General features: G+C 37.2%; 2 pseudogenes; both read left to right on the forward strand.

The window, feature by feature from the left end:
* The first annotated feature begins 351 nt into the window (after window positions 1-351).
* LOC147437368 (jasmonoyl--L-amino acid synthetase JAR6-like) lies at window positions 352-2,124 on the forward strand (annotated as a pseudogene).
* Window positions 2,125-3,216: 1,092 nt separating this feature from the next.
* On the forward strand, window positions 3,217-5,089 carry LOC147437369 (uncharacterized; annotated as a pseudogene).
* Window positions 5,090-14,998: the final 9,909 nt, after the last annotated feature.

The raw sequence follows: 14,998 nt of genomic DNA on the forward strand, positions 1-14,998 counted from the left end.
AGGACATATGATGGCTGAAATCGAACGGTACTAAAGGCTAAAACTTGATGGCTGATCTGATGCTATTTCTAGGGCTGATTTGAATGATCATACTACTAAAGATCAGCTCAAAATAGGTTGATTTGAGAACTCAATACTGAGACCCATCATAATTCTATCTTTGAAGTGGGTGTTGTTTTTTGGGATCAACAATGTGCATTTCTTAGGGACAGCAGAGAGTCGAGGATTATGTTTTCGCTCAAAAAATGTGCATGCCTTAGTGAAAGGTTACAAATTTTGGTTGATTTGATCCATTAATGAGCATGTGAAATTCAATGCACAACCCTTTGTTTCTTACTCTGCAGTTCTGGGACTACCTCTGATGGTCAACAAAAATATCTTGTGCTCTACAAGGAGATTCTAGAGGCTTCCGGCCACCTCAGCAAGATCGCAGCAGCATATAGAGGCCAGTAAGTATTTGTGTCTGCATGGAATTCCTACTATCTTTTTGGCCTTGCAAGTCATGTTTTCATTGAACAACCCTCATCATCTTGAGCTTATTTTGAACTGATAAATGTAGTGCTTTCCCCACGAGGGCTGGAGGTATGTTCCTTGAGCTTGTCTTCTCTGGGAAGCTATTTACTACCAATGCTGGCTTTTCTTTAGGGACTGCCACCACCCATCTCTTTAGAAGCAAAGAATTCAAGCAGAAGCAAAAGTTTGCCAACATCTGCGCTTGCAGCCCCGACGAACTTTTTTGGCACCTTGAAAATCGACAAGCCATGTACTACCACTTGCTCTGTGCTCTTCTTCACGGTGACGAGCTAGAGTTTATCACTGCCACCTTTGCATACACCATTGTTGAGGTCTTCCATACCTTTGAGGTTGAATGGACCAATCTCTGCGATGACATCTGGCAGGATGAGCTAACTAGCTGGATTATGGCCCTCGACTTGAGGGCAGCCATGTCCAAACTCATGCCAACGCCACACCCCGAGCTTGCTGATGGGATTGCTTCCAGGTGCTCCACTCTTGAAGGCTGGGCTGGTGTGATTCCTCACATATGGCCCAATTGCAAGTACATCTACTCTATCATGACAGGGTCCATGGAGCCCTACCTCGATCGCTTGCGCCACTATGTTGGTGCTCTGCCTCTTTTTAGTACTGACTATGGCTCCACAGAGTTATACATTGGGGTAAATACTAACCCAAAAGCTGAGTCCAGAGATGTGACCTTTACTGTGGTGCCCAGTTTGGCCTACTTTGAATTCATCCCAAGGCCTTCAAGAGGCATGATTGATGACTGCCAACAAGAGGCAGACCCAGTCAAACTCACTGAGGTGGAGATTGGTTGCAAATACGAGGTCATTTTGACGACATATGGAGATAGAAAATCCCATTTTTGGCCAAGACTAGCTCAATCCCTCAGTGTTGCCATTTAGTTTTCTTTGAGCTAGATTGTGTTGTCTTTTTTTTGGACTAAAATCTGGTCTATACGCAGGTTTATATCGTTATAGGTTGGGGGACATCGTCAGGGTGGCCGGCTTCTTCAATGCATCACCACAATTGGCATATGTATGTAGGAAAAATGTGTTGCTAACTGTGCACATAGACAAGGACACGGAGAAGGACTTACAGCTTGCTGTGAATGAAGAGGTGGAGGAGCTGAAGAGACATGATGCGAAAGCAGGCCTCATTGACTTCACGAGCTTTGCTAACTTGTCTAGTTCCCTAGGACACTATATGGTCTTTTAGGAGCTTAGCAGGAAAAGCATTAGCAAGTCGGCTCGCCAAGATAGCCGAAGAGGCATGTCACCATTGGATCTCAAGTTCAATGAAGTGATGAAACAAGGATGTGAGCAAGCAATGTATGAGGAGATCATACTGAGGGCGTGTGCCATTGCAATGGATCTTGCTTTCGTGGACCCTGGGTATGAGGGGTCTAGGAAGGCCAAAATGATCGGGGCGTTGGAGCTATGTTTGGTAGAGCCAGGCACCTTCCGTGGGCTACTAGACCGGTATCTAAATTGGGGTGTTGGGGCAATAACACAATACAAGACGCCGTGCCGCATTGTCTCTAAAGAGGTTCTCAACTTACTCAAGAATAGAGTAGTGCTATCTGTTCACAGCTCGGCTTATCTTTGAATATAGGAAAAATGTTGGTGCTGATTCTAGAGTTGAAGCACTTGCAAAACGCAAAGTGAGCAATGAGCCAAATATGGTGTTAAATACGAAGCAAGTGAAAAACACTACTCCTGGCTGTTTACAAATGGAACGCAAGCAAGTTATGGCGGCGAATACATTGCAAAGCTCAGATGCGAATTCCGGGTGCAATCATACATGATTGTAGCATGAGAGAGTCCGTCACTTTGCACTGGTAAAGCAGTCCACAGCTTTTTCACGCATTTCTTGCGAACGGAAAACCATGCAGGCTCACTTCCAACATAAGCCTCATAGAAGATGAGTATCGCAAAAGAGCAAGCAATACATAGTCGATCTCTAGCACAAGCCTCATAGGAGCTGAGTATTACAAAAGAGCAAGCAATACATAGTTCCACAAACGTACAAGAGGTAGACAGGATCCCCTCAAAAATGCCGTCTATGAACTGTTGCCTGCAACACATTTTGGCACTAATATTGATCTTGATTTTAAAACTCTTGATGGCTATACTCACCAATAAACATATCGAAGCAGATAAGGATCAATTGTATTCTGGTACTATGCATTAATATAGGTCACTCTCGGCGTTTTCCAGATTTTGGTCCTTCTCCTGCAGAGTTGGCTCGAACCTCGCCTCACTAGTCTCTTCACTCTGATCCAGTGCTTTGCCAATTCATTATAGGTTGTAGGCAACATTGGGGTATATTGTGATATCTATGGGGTGACCTGATGTAAGATCTCACTACAAAAAAGATTACAATGAAGACGTCCATGCACTAGTGCAAGGACAGACTGCAGAATAGAGGCTATTGAACGAGATTGCTCATGTATGCTCGGTTCAAGAACCTGGTGCACACTTCAACGTTCCAGCTAGATTAGGAGACTCAAGTAGTGGTTTTGGTACTCAACATCGAGGCCACACACAAGGGGTAGACTTAGGGTAGACTAGGTGATCAGGGAGCGAACGGATTTTAGGTAGGTTCGACTATCCATCTCTGTCATCTTCTTTTGCATTTTCTTTACTCCTAGTTCGCATTTTGTTTTTGTTTTTGTTCATGTAACAATATAATTAGCTCATGGTCTTGGTGGTGTCTCATGCTTACGTTCAGGTTGCAGTTGCGAGCTGTGTATGTCCATATGCTTTGTTGCCTAGCTTGCTTTTTAGAGACAGGTTCGGCCTAGAGCAGGTTCCAGATCACAGGTTGTGATTCGAGAAATAGAACTTTAAAAATCTTGCTTACATATTTCCATCACCACGAGTAGGTTGGCTTGTACTCATTTGGTTACCATTTGGTTATCGTATTGACCATATTGGCATTGTTAGTATTTTTTTAGCGTTTTCTTTTATAGAAAATCGCCCAGGACACACACAGAGCTTCAGAAGTCTTTGAAAACGCAAAAGTTGGGAGTTCCGGTTCTCACACTTACAGCGTCATCTAGGGATTAAGCCCTACTCATTTGGCTATCAGCAAATGACCATCTCATTGTCCATAGTGCTTTGATGCCGGAAATTGTCCACGATACAACTTCAGTCATGTCTAGAGATTCAGAGTGGGAAATTCAAGAATTTTGCTTTATGTACTTGCATATATATCAGGAAACTTCATCTGAAGGTTTTGATTGCCTTTCGAGTAGAATTTTATGAGCTAGCCCATTGTCTACGTTGTTCGACGAAGTAAAGACGGAAAGCTTGGTTTTGCGCAGAAGAAATATCCAAGCAAGTTTTGCAGGGTGTCATTGGAGAACCAGAGAGTAGGGGAATCATCAGAAACCACCAGCCAGCGGAAACTGACAGGTGGCACCCATAACGTGGATCTGGCGCACGAAATACAACAGTCTTATCTTACAAACTAGGGTTGACAATGCAGGTTTCAACGAGGATGAAACAAGTGCAAGATCTAGAATCGTCTCTGGAAGCAAGATCAAAGACTTCTATTGCAACCAGCCAAGGTAGTACCATTGTCTCTTGGAACACATACCTAGATGAATTCAAGAAATGCCCAGATTTATCCAATAAAGAAAATTGCAGTAATAAGCTCATTGTAGTCAACTACAAGACTATATGACCATCAGCTCTATTATGCATCGTGTCAACCAAATACTATGACAACCAACTAATGTCATCAATACCCAATAGTGGCTACAGAACTAAGCATGAATCAGCACACAGCACCTCGGATGCCAAAGGGGGGTTTCCTTAACGATTAATTCAGCTTTTTCTTGCAGTTGTTTCCTAATGCGGCCATGGTTTCTTTATAACAACGCTAGCCCTTACCAACAAAGTGTTGCATCAAGTGGACAGTCAAACACTCCCTTTCAATTCTAATTATAACTCCATGGGTAGGGAGTGGCAACCCTTTCATGGATATACAGAAAGTCTTCCTTTTATCGAGGTCTTTGTGGAGGGCCTGTCACCTTCTGTAGGGTGAGATAGACATTTTCAAATTTGAGCTGTGGTTGATTGTATCCATTTTCTAGTCACTTTTAATTTGGAAGGAGAACACCGCAATACTACAGATGATTTGAAGGACTGTTTTGAAGCTGAATTTGGACCAGTCAAAGAAGCTATAGTCATGAGTACTCAGACTGGTAGCCATATCCAATCTACATGTTTTAAATTTGTTACATTTGTTAAAGAAGCATCATGCATTGCTGCAGTCAGACAGCATTATCTAATCATCTATGTCAAAAAAGTATGTCCTGAGCCTATTCTGAGTTCATCAAGAGGAAATTTATCTCTTTTGAATTGCAGAAGAGCATGTTCTGAGTCTATACTGAGACCATCAAGAGGAAATTTATCTCTTATGAAGATTCAAAGTCTGGTTTTCTTATACCTTTTTTGCTGGTTTCCGACCAATGAAAACCACCGCCATTCTACAAGTAGAAATCAAAGCTGCCTTACAGCCCCCCAAAAGAGCAAATGAGGACATGCTTGACATCCACTCCTAGACTACTCTCACATGCGCAGAATACAACCAAGGCTGCATCAGTCATAGTATCGTGTCAAAGGACGAGGCATTTATTGTACTTAAAGGTGAAGCTGTTGCCTCTACAAATGACACTATGAATACTTCTTTGAGCCATCCAAGTCCATGCCACCAACCATGGCTACCTGTGCTCAAAATGTAGCTACCTACATCAGCTGAACAAAAGCTATCGGGAGAACAAAAGCCTATTTTTCATCCAATTCTCAGTTTTGCCGAGTTGATGAAATGTACACAGACTGAGCAAACTCAAAAAATTCAATGACCGCCCAATCTAATCAGATCTATTTACACCTGATAGAGAGGGTGAAGAGGCAGAAACTTTTTGCAGATCGACCTGTCAACTTTAACTCAATTGGGGTCTGTAAGGGAGACTAAGGCTTCTCTCTCTTCCTATTCTCAGAATTCCCTCTAGCCTCCCTTCCCATCACAAGTTATCACTGAGCAGTCTTTTCAAGGTATTTCAAACATTCAGACTGTCGTCTTCTCCTTTATCCACTAGCTCTTGCAAAAATGCATGACATACACAATTTCTCCACCATCATTTCAAGAAAACCTTCCACTTATTCTCTTGCCAATAGCAGCCCATTCCCTAGCACAGCAATCTGGACAATCAGTCCCAAGCAAAAGAAATCCAAACAATGAGGAGTCGACGCTACACTACATAAATACATACAGATAGATATTAAAGATTCCTCACAACGGTAATAAAACTTAACCACAAGCGTGAACAAGACCAGGGCTGTGCGTATGCCCGCGATGATAAAATTGAACTTCAACAACTTGATTTGTCCTACGAGAGAGAGAGAGAGAGAGAGAGAGAGAGAGAGAGAGAGAGAGAGGGGAAGAACATTAAAGTCTAGCACAAAACCCAAACAAAATGGATATTGCAGAGCCACAAAAAATCCCACCTCTCTCTCTCTCTCTCTCTCTCTCTCTCTCTCTCTCTCTCTCTCTCTCTCTCACACACACACACACACACACACACACACACACACACTTCTACACCAAGTAATCGAACCTGTAAATAACATAGATGATGAGAGAGACAGAGAGACACCTCTTCAAAATCGTACGATCCATTCCTCCCTCTCACAACCTCTCTATCAACTGCAGCAGAGAAAAAGTGTACACACACACACACAATCAACTTTCCACGCTGAAAATGCACCCGAACCACCAAACAACAATAGAAATTTCACACATGCCCTCCACCCAAAAAAAAAAGCCTTACTCGGCCACTCCCCATTGGCGTGATACCCTATGGCCATGCTAGCAAAAATTCTCCCTATAGTCCCTACCTTACGGCATTGCCAACAAATGCACGTTGAAAGTTACCTTCCGTTTTCAGTCAGTTTATCCTTCCTAACCTTACGTATGCAATGCTAACTTAAAAATGAACTTTAAAAGATTTTTAAGTGAACAAAATAGAATCCAATTGGGACTGCTCGTCCATGTGCTGTGGGGCGGGAGCCCGTAGACTTTTCTCCGTTGGCCTATGGCTAGGCCCAGCCTCATGGTCATTAGTGGCCTTGTTTCTTTTGTTGCTAACATCCTCTTCCTCGGTAAGAGGATTTCCCCTAGTTCTCTTTGGAGCCATGTCGGCAACCTTATAAAAAGACTTAATCGATTAGAAGTTTAATTGAATAATCTTCTTTTTCTTTTTTTATCCAAAATTAGGGTTTTTGGAGTAAGTAGGTATCCTTAATAGTCAATTTGATGAGATATTCCTCCTCTAACTTATTTATGCTATAAGTAATTTCCCATAATTACCTTTTAATTTGGGCAGCCCTTTAACTAGGTTTATCCTTAGTCTATATTCCATTTTAGCCTTAGTAAATTATAAATTTCTATCGGCTAATGGATTAGTCACCCTAAATTGTAATTGAATATGTTCCATCTTCACGAATTTTCATAAATTTGATTTATAACATTTCCCTCCTAAACTTATGGTTTAATTTAAGTAGAATTTTATTGATAGTAATTTGATATACCAACCATTTATGCTGAGGTAATTTTTCCACCCTTCAATAGTGATTTTGGACCTCATGTATTTATTTGGTACTTAGATAGATTCATTTACTAATTTCCCTTCTCTATTTTATACGCAACATCGGTTACTTTTATTGAAGATAAATACCTAAACTATTTATCTGAGGTTGGGGTATTTATCACGGATTCCCCAAGGTGTGTTCTACCTCTGATAGTTTTATCAAATATTTTTGGATTAATTTATTATATTTCCCCTTTTATTTTCCCCTAAAAATTATGTAATTTTACAGAGAGAATTAGGTAAACTAATTATCTGAGGGTAACATAATTATCATGGGTTCCCTAAGGTGTGATTAACCTCTAATAGATAACTCAAGACATTTTGAATCAATTTGATAATTTTTCCCTTTTAATTTTTCCTAAAAACAGGGTAATTTTATTAAAGTAATTAGGTAAATTAATTACCTGAGCTTCACATAATTATCATGGATTCCCTAATATATAACTAACCTCTGATAAATAACTCAAATCATTTTGAATCTATTTGCTAATTTTTCCTATTTAATTTGTCCTAAAATAAAGTAATTAGGTAAATTAATTATATGAGATTCACATAATTATCACGGATTTTCTAATTTATATTTTATTCTGATAAATACCTCAAGTCATTTTGAATCTATTTGCTAATCTCCCCTATTTAATTTGTCCTAAATATAGAGTATTTCTGCTAAAGTAATTAGATAAATTAATTATCTGAGCTTCACATAATTATCATGGCTTTCTTAGCATATAATTAACCTCTGAAAAATAACACAAATCATTTTGAATCTATTTGCTAATTTTCCTTATTTAATTTGTCCTAAAAACAGAGTATTTGTGCTAAAGTAACTAGATAAATTAATCATCTGAGCTTGATCTAATTTTCACAAGTTTCCTTACATGTAATTAATCTCTGATAAATAACTCAATTCAATTTGAATCCATTTGCTAATTTCCCCTATTTAATTTATCCTAAAAATAGAGTATTTCTTCTAAAGTAATTAGGTAAATTAATTATCTGAGCTTCACATAATTATCATGGGTTTTCTAACATATAGTTAGCCTCTAATAAATAACTCAAATCATTTTAAATCCATTTGCTAATTTTTCCTATTTAATTTATCCTTAAAATAGTATATTTCTACTAAAGTAATTAGATAAATTAATTATCTGAGCTTCTCCTAATTATCACGAGTTTTCTAACATATAATTAACCATTGATAAATAACTCAAATCATTTTAAATTTATTTGTTAATTTCCCTTATTGAATTTGTTTTAAAAACATAGTATTTATGCTAAAGTAATTAGATAAATTAGTTATATAATCTTGACCTAATTATCACAGATTCCCCAACATGTAATTCACCTCTCAAAAGTAACTCAATTCAATTTGAATCCATTTGCTAATTTTTCCTATTTAATTTGTCCTGAAAACAGAGTATTTCTACTAAAGTAATTAGATACATTTATCATCTGAGCTTGACATAATTATCACGGGTTTCCCAACATATAATTAACCTCTAATAAATAACTCTTATCATTTTGAATCAATTTACTAATTTTCTCAAAAAAATAGTGTAATTCTGTCTAATTAATTATGAAAATTACTCAAAAATTTATAAAATAATTTTCTTAGCTTAATGATTGTCTAATACAGCTCTGATAATTACCTCAACTTAATCTAAGCTTAATTAATATATGGTTAATTTGGATAATTTCAATCCTAATATGATAGAATAATTAATTAGCTTAACATTTCCAAGCTTAATTACAACAATCAACAGAGAGTATTTAATTAAGAGAGGATTTATGAGTATACATAGGCCTAATATTTGATTTATTAACAAAATAGATTAATCTAGCCTTGCTAATTAAGAAGGATTAGGCTACTTATCGTTTAGGTTAATCGACTAGAGCTTAATCTCTAGTGGTTTCTGCGTAGTGTTCTCTCTAGATGAGAGAGAGTGTGTCAAGGCTCCGAGTCTGTTTGAAATTGTGAAGCAAGGGTCATATTTATAGGTTTCTAGGCACTCACAGGCTGGAACATGGCAGTAACTTGCATCCCAAGCAGCCTTGCAGGTCAAAAAACGTCCCCTGTGGCTAAATCTAGTCTGGGAAAGTTCATCATTATCCCACACAGCCCCCCTCAGCTTCTAGAATCGATTTTTACTATTTTCACTGATTTTTAATGATGAAAATTAGAAATATCAGTAATTTCTAGAACCTTAGGATAAGAAAGTCTTTGTTAATAATAATAACTGAAACCATCCAATTTTACTTAACTAATAGAATTCTGAGTGTAACCTTTCAGGGCCCATAACTCTTCCAGATTTTATCGGAATCTGATTCTGAAAATTTCTAGCCCGGAGTTTGCCGTGCTCAAGATTTCAAAAATACCAATATTTGCCACGGTCGGACAATTTTACATTGCTTTTTCAATAATCATATCAGTTGAACTAAGCTTTATATAATCTTTAAGGTTTCAGAAACTGGAAACCTTACAATCACCCCAACTTAAGAATTTGAGATGCCCTCATCTCAACCGAAATTGGGAAAATCTTTGAGAAGAGAAATTCATCCTCCCAAGTGGCATCTTCGAAGGGATAACCTTTTCACTTTTCCAAATGTTACTGGTTACTCTAAGAGTTCTTTCTAGTTTCTGGTTGGAGTTGTTTGCTAGTCAATTTTTCCTCAAGAAACTCTTAGTGTTGAGCCCATCTTAAAAACCTTTACAAACCATTTGTATCATCTCAAAAACCAGGTTGAATCAATTCCATAAAAGATCCATATATCCAGCTTGTCAACATGAATGCACTCGGTCTAACTGACCATTCAGAGCAATCAGTGTTCGACAAGTATCATGTATTTCAGCTTTGCCAATCTGAACGCGCTCGACGTGTTCTTGCCATTCTGAGCAATCTGCGTTCGGCACAAGCTTCCACCACTGCACCAGAGGTACCCCCTCTGTGCTCTAACCTGGTTAACCAACAATATGTAAAAGGGTTTTAAGAAGTATCATACCAAGAGTTATTCCGGCTTCCTATTAGTCTCGTACCTTAATACTTTCATATCTAGGTCATTTTCCCAGGGAAGTTATCGTGTGCACAAGAATGTGAGTTGGTTTCTTGATAACTACCTCATTTCTAAGATTCAAATTTTTCCTTCCTAACGAGAACCTCTTTATCATTTGCTAGATCTACCCTTAATTTCTTGATTGAATACTAACTTAACTTTAGATTCATTAAGTAATTTTTGGAGAAGAAAGTCATGTATACCATTACAATATATAAGTAACTCAAGTTTTTACATTATTAATTTATAGTGGTTTACAAAGCTCTAAGATTGCTAACTATGGCCAAGCGAGTGGCTCTTTTATCTTTTTTATTCATAAGGTTGGTTCTCCTATGATTGCATAAGATTTGGATCCTCTTGCTCTTCCTTTACCTCGTCCTCCATTTCTACCCCCTTGTACATTATCTCCTTGATTTTGAGGAATGGCTCTAGCAGTAGTTTGAGGGTTTTGCTCTTCAGGACAGTTATTTCTATAGTGCCCCATTTGATTGCATCCATAGCACCTAACGTTTGGGAAGGTCTGCTCCAGGTTCACTACTACAGCTAGTCCACATTGTTGGTATCCTTGGTTGAAAGTTCCCCTGGCTCGTCCCCTAAAGTTTTTAAATCCATTATAGTTCCTTATAGAGTTGGTTCCTTCGCCTGCAAGAGGCTTAGCCCTGAGAAGGGCATCCTGTATTGATGTAGGCCTCATGGCTTCGAGACGTGTACTCAGGGGTTTGTTGAGGCCTTGACAGAAACGGGCAATTTGTTGCTCCATGGTCATCTGGGGAGCATATCGTCGTAAAGACACGAACTTGGTGTAGTACTCATCTAATGAAAGTCCTAGTTGGCGTAGACCAAAGACGTCGTTCATTTTGATAGCCTGATGTGCAGGAGGGAGATAACGTTCTTTGATTGCCTGCTTCATTTTCTCCCAAAATGGACTACTCGTGGGATTATCTCTGCAGTGTTGCTTCCACCAAAGTTTGGCATCTCCGCTAAGACGGAACATACCCAACATTGTTTGGTTTTCTAGAGCAGTTCCTGCAGCTTTGAAATAGTTATCCATAGCATCTAACCACGCTTCGGCATCTCGCTCTAAATTGGGTCCCTCTCCCTTGAAAGTAGGGAGTTGAACTTGCTTTAGTAGTAATTTTTTCTCTTGACTAGCAGTGTAAAGGCTATTTACGCGAGTATTTTCCTGAAATTGAATTAGTGGAATTTAGTACCATATGAAATCTCTCTTACTTATGCTTTTAACTTATCTCATACTCAAACTTTTGCACGGAGGATGAAGACAATTACGAAACCATAAACAAAACTGCTTATAGTATACCCATGAGAACCATAGTATGTACAAGAGTTAATACAATCCATGAAGGTCCTACTATGTACAAGGGTGACGAAAACCCTATACTAGAATCTTGTGGACTTTGGGTGGATCAGATATAGGATCAGAATATACAACATCTTTTGGTCCATTAAAACTAGGGCCTACACATATGGGCCTAATTCTACCTGGGTAGGTTACTTTAGACACCTGATCAAACACCCACTGATTTTGTGATACTTGGACATCATCTATTACAAGGGTTTCTTCTGAATTCTTCGTCCCAACGAAAAAGTATAATTCAATCACTTGAAGATCTTCGGCCCATTTGAGTTTCTTCATATTTAGTTCTAAATCTTCTAATTCTCCCGCATCAATGAAGAAAATTCCACCAGATCCTGACCACTTGATTCTCCAAGTGGAAGGAGAAAATCTATTATCCAGCCATTTCATCACGCTTTTCCGCATTAATAGTCTCGGGATAGGCAAGCCCTCATAAACCTAATGTTGAAATCCAGGAATTTGAAGTAGGCCTGATGGAAATTTTCCTGCAAGGATAGGGATAATTCTCTCTCTTCCTTCCACTCCCTCTTTTCAATTAAATACGTTTTTAATTGAATTAGTCAAAGATCACTTATTTCAACTTAACGCCTTAAACTTTTCCCTAGGTCCAAGACTTTAGTTAACACATGCTCTGATACCACTTGTGAGATCCCTAACCCGCCAATACCAAGATCGGGATGGGATCCTTGACGGTCTCTAGGTCTGATAAAAATCAGAGTTTCAAAACAAGAAAAATCCAAGGAATAGACCTTTACCATTGACAATGGCTTGGGTCTATAGCCTTAGAAGAAGACCTGGTCATGTCTCGCAGCGAAAACGGAACAACATTTTAAAAGTCCAAAAAAACTATTTCGGCCCTAAAATTGCCACAATTGGGCTAAGGTATCCTCAACCAACGCTTTTTACCTCCTAACATATGTGAGGGCACAGCTGCTGGTGGACTCCTCTTCCAAGTGAAGAAGTTTTCTAAACGTTTTAGTGCACAGGGATGGATAGTTACCTAACTAATCAGGTCCACCCATCCATGATTGACAACCTTAGTCAATCCCCACTTACCACCCCGCACTCACACATGATTCTTTTGTTATTTAATTACTACCACGTTCTTATCACAATTAAAATAATGATTCCTTTTATCCTTCATAACAAAATTTTATTAAGACAGCCCTTGAAAACAATATTGAAAATATTCTTTTAGCAAACAGACATCTTTAAACTTAAGACAGGGTACTGTCAATTAAAACATTATCCATAATAACCATGACCAGTACTCTTCTTGTCTCAAGACCACCTAAGGGTGAAAAACGGCACCCATTCCTTATTCACAATCCGGAGTGGATAAACCCCCACCCAAGGTTCCGAGTGCCATACACGAAACCAATTGCCCATACAACCGGACGGCTCCCCTAGGATAAAAACGGTATCCTAACTTATGTAGAAACATCAAGACATAACATGGACTAGAAACTCAACGTTCATGGGGGTAACCGACTTATCCGTGGCTAGAAATCCAATCAGTATTATTAATTTATACTAAGGAGTCGGAGGTGTCTTGAGACAAGCTGTTTTAACGATGATCAATCATATCTTTCCTAATTCAACCACTTTTAACCCAAACAATTCTTTCCTACATTATAAACAAATGCACGTTGAAAGTTACCTTCCGTCTTCAGTCAGTTTATCCTTCCTAACCTTACGTATGCAATGCTAACTTAAAAATTAACTTTAATAGATTTTTAAGTGAACAAAATTAAGGGTTTTTGGAGTAAGTAGGTATCCTTGATAGTCAATTTGATGAGATATTCCTCCTGTAACTTATTTATGCTATAAGTAATTTCCCATAATTATCTTTTAATTTGGGCAGCCCTTTAACTAGGTTTATCCTTAGTCTATATTCCATTTTAGCCTTAGTAAATTATAAATCTCTATCGGCTAATGGATTACTCACCCTAAATTGTAATTGAATATGTTCTATCTTTATGAATTTTCATAAATTTGATTTATAACCTTTCCTTCCTATACTTATGGTCTAATTTAAGAAGAATTTTACTGATAGTAATTTGTTATACCAACCATTTATGCTGAGGTAATTTTTCCACCCTTCAATAGTGATTTTGGACCTCAGGTATTTATTTGGTACTCAAATAAATTCATTTACTAATTTTCCTTCTCTATTTTATACGCAACATCGGTTACTTTTATTGAAGATAAATACATAAACTATTTATCTGAGGTTGGGGTATTTATCACGGATTCTCCAAGGTGTGTTCTACCTCTGATATTTTTATCAAAGGTTTTTGGATTAATTTATTATATTCCTCCTTTTCTTTTTTCCTAAAAATTATGTAATTTTACAGAGAGAATTAGGTCAAATAATTATCTGAGGGTAACATAATTATCATAGCTTCTCTAAGGTGTGATTAACCTCTGATAAATAACTCAAGACATTTTGAATCAATTTGATAATTTTTCCCTTTTAATTTTACCTAAAAATAGAGTAATTTTGTTAAAGTAATTAGGTAAATTAATTACCTGAGCTTCACATAATTATCACGGGTTCCCTAATATATAGTTAAATTCTGATAAATAACTCAAATCATTTTGAATCTATTTGCTAATTTCCCCTATTTAATTTGTCCTAAAACAGAGTAATTTTGCTAAAGTAATTAAATAAATTAATTATCTGATCTTCACATAATTATCACGGGTTTCCTAACATATAATTAACCATTGAAAAATAACTCAAATCATTTTGAATTTATTTGTTAATTTCCTCTATTTAATTTGTCTTTAAAACGGAGTATTTTTGTTAGAGTAATTAAATAAATTAATTATCTGAGATTTAATTAATTATCACACGTTTTCTAACATGTAATTAACGTTTGATAAATAACTCAATTCAATTTGAATCCATTTGCGAATTTTCTCTATTTAATTTGTCCTAAAAATAGAGTATTTTTGCTAAAGTAATTAAATAAATTAATCATCTGAGCTTGACATAATTATCACGGGTCTCCTAACATATAATTAACCTCTTATAAATAACTCATATCATTTTGAATCAATTTACTAATTTCCCCCTTTTAATTTTCTTTAAAAAACGGTGTAATTTTGTCTAATTAATTATGAAAATTACTCAAAAATTTATAAAATAATTTTCTTAGCTTAATGAATATTTAATGCAACTCTGATAATTACCTCAACTTAATCTAATCTTAATTAATATATTTCTCATTAATTTATGGTTAATTTGGATAATTTCAACCCTAATATGATAGGATAATTAATTAGCTTAACATTTCCAAGCTTAATTATAACAATCAGCAGAGAGTATTTAATTAAGAGAGGATTTATGAGTATACATACGCCTAATATTTGATTTATTAACAAAATAG

This window comes from Adiantum capillus-veneris, chromosome 17, assembly GCF_014529385.1.
Source record: "Adiantum capillus-veneris isolate H3 chromosome 17, ASM1452938v2, whole genome shotgun sequence".
Classification (NCBI taxonomy): domain Eukaryota; kingdom Viridiplantae; phylum Streptophyta; class Polypodiopsida; order Polypodiales; family Pteridaceae; genus Adiantum; species Adiantum capillus-veneris.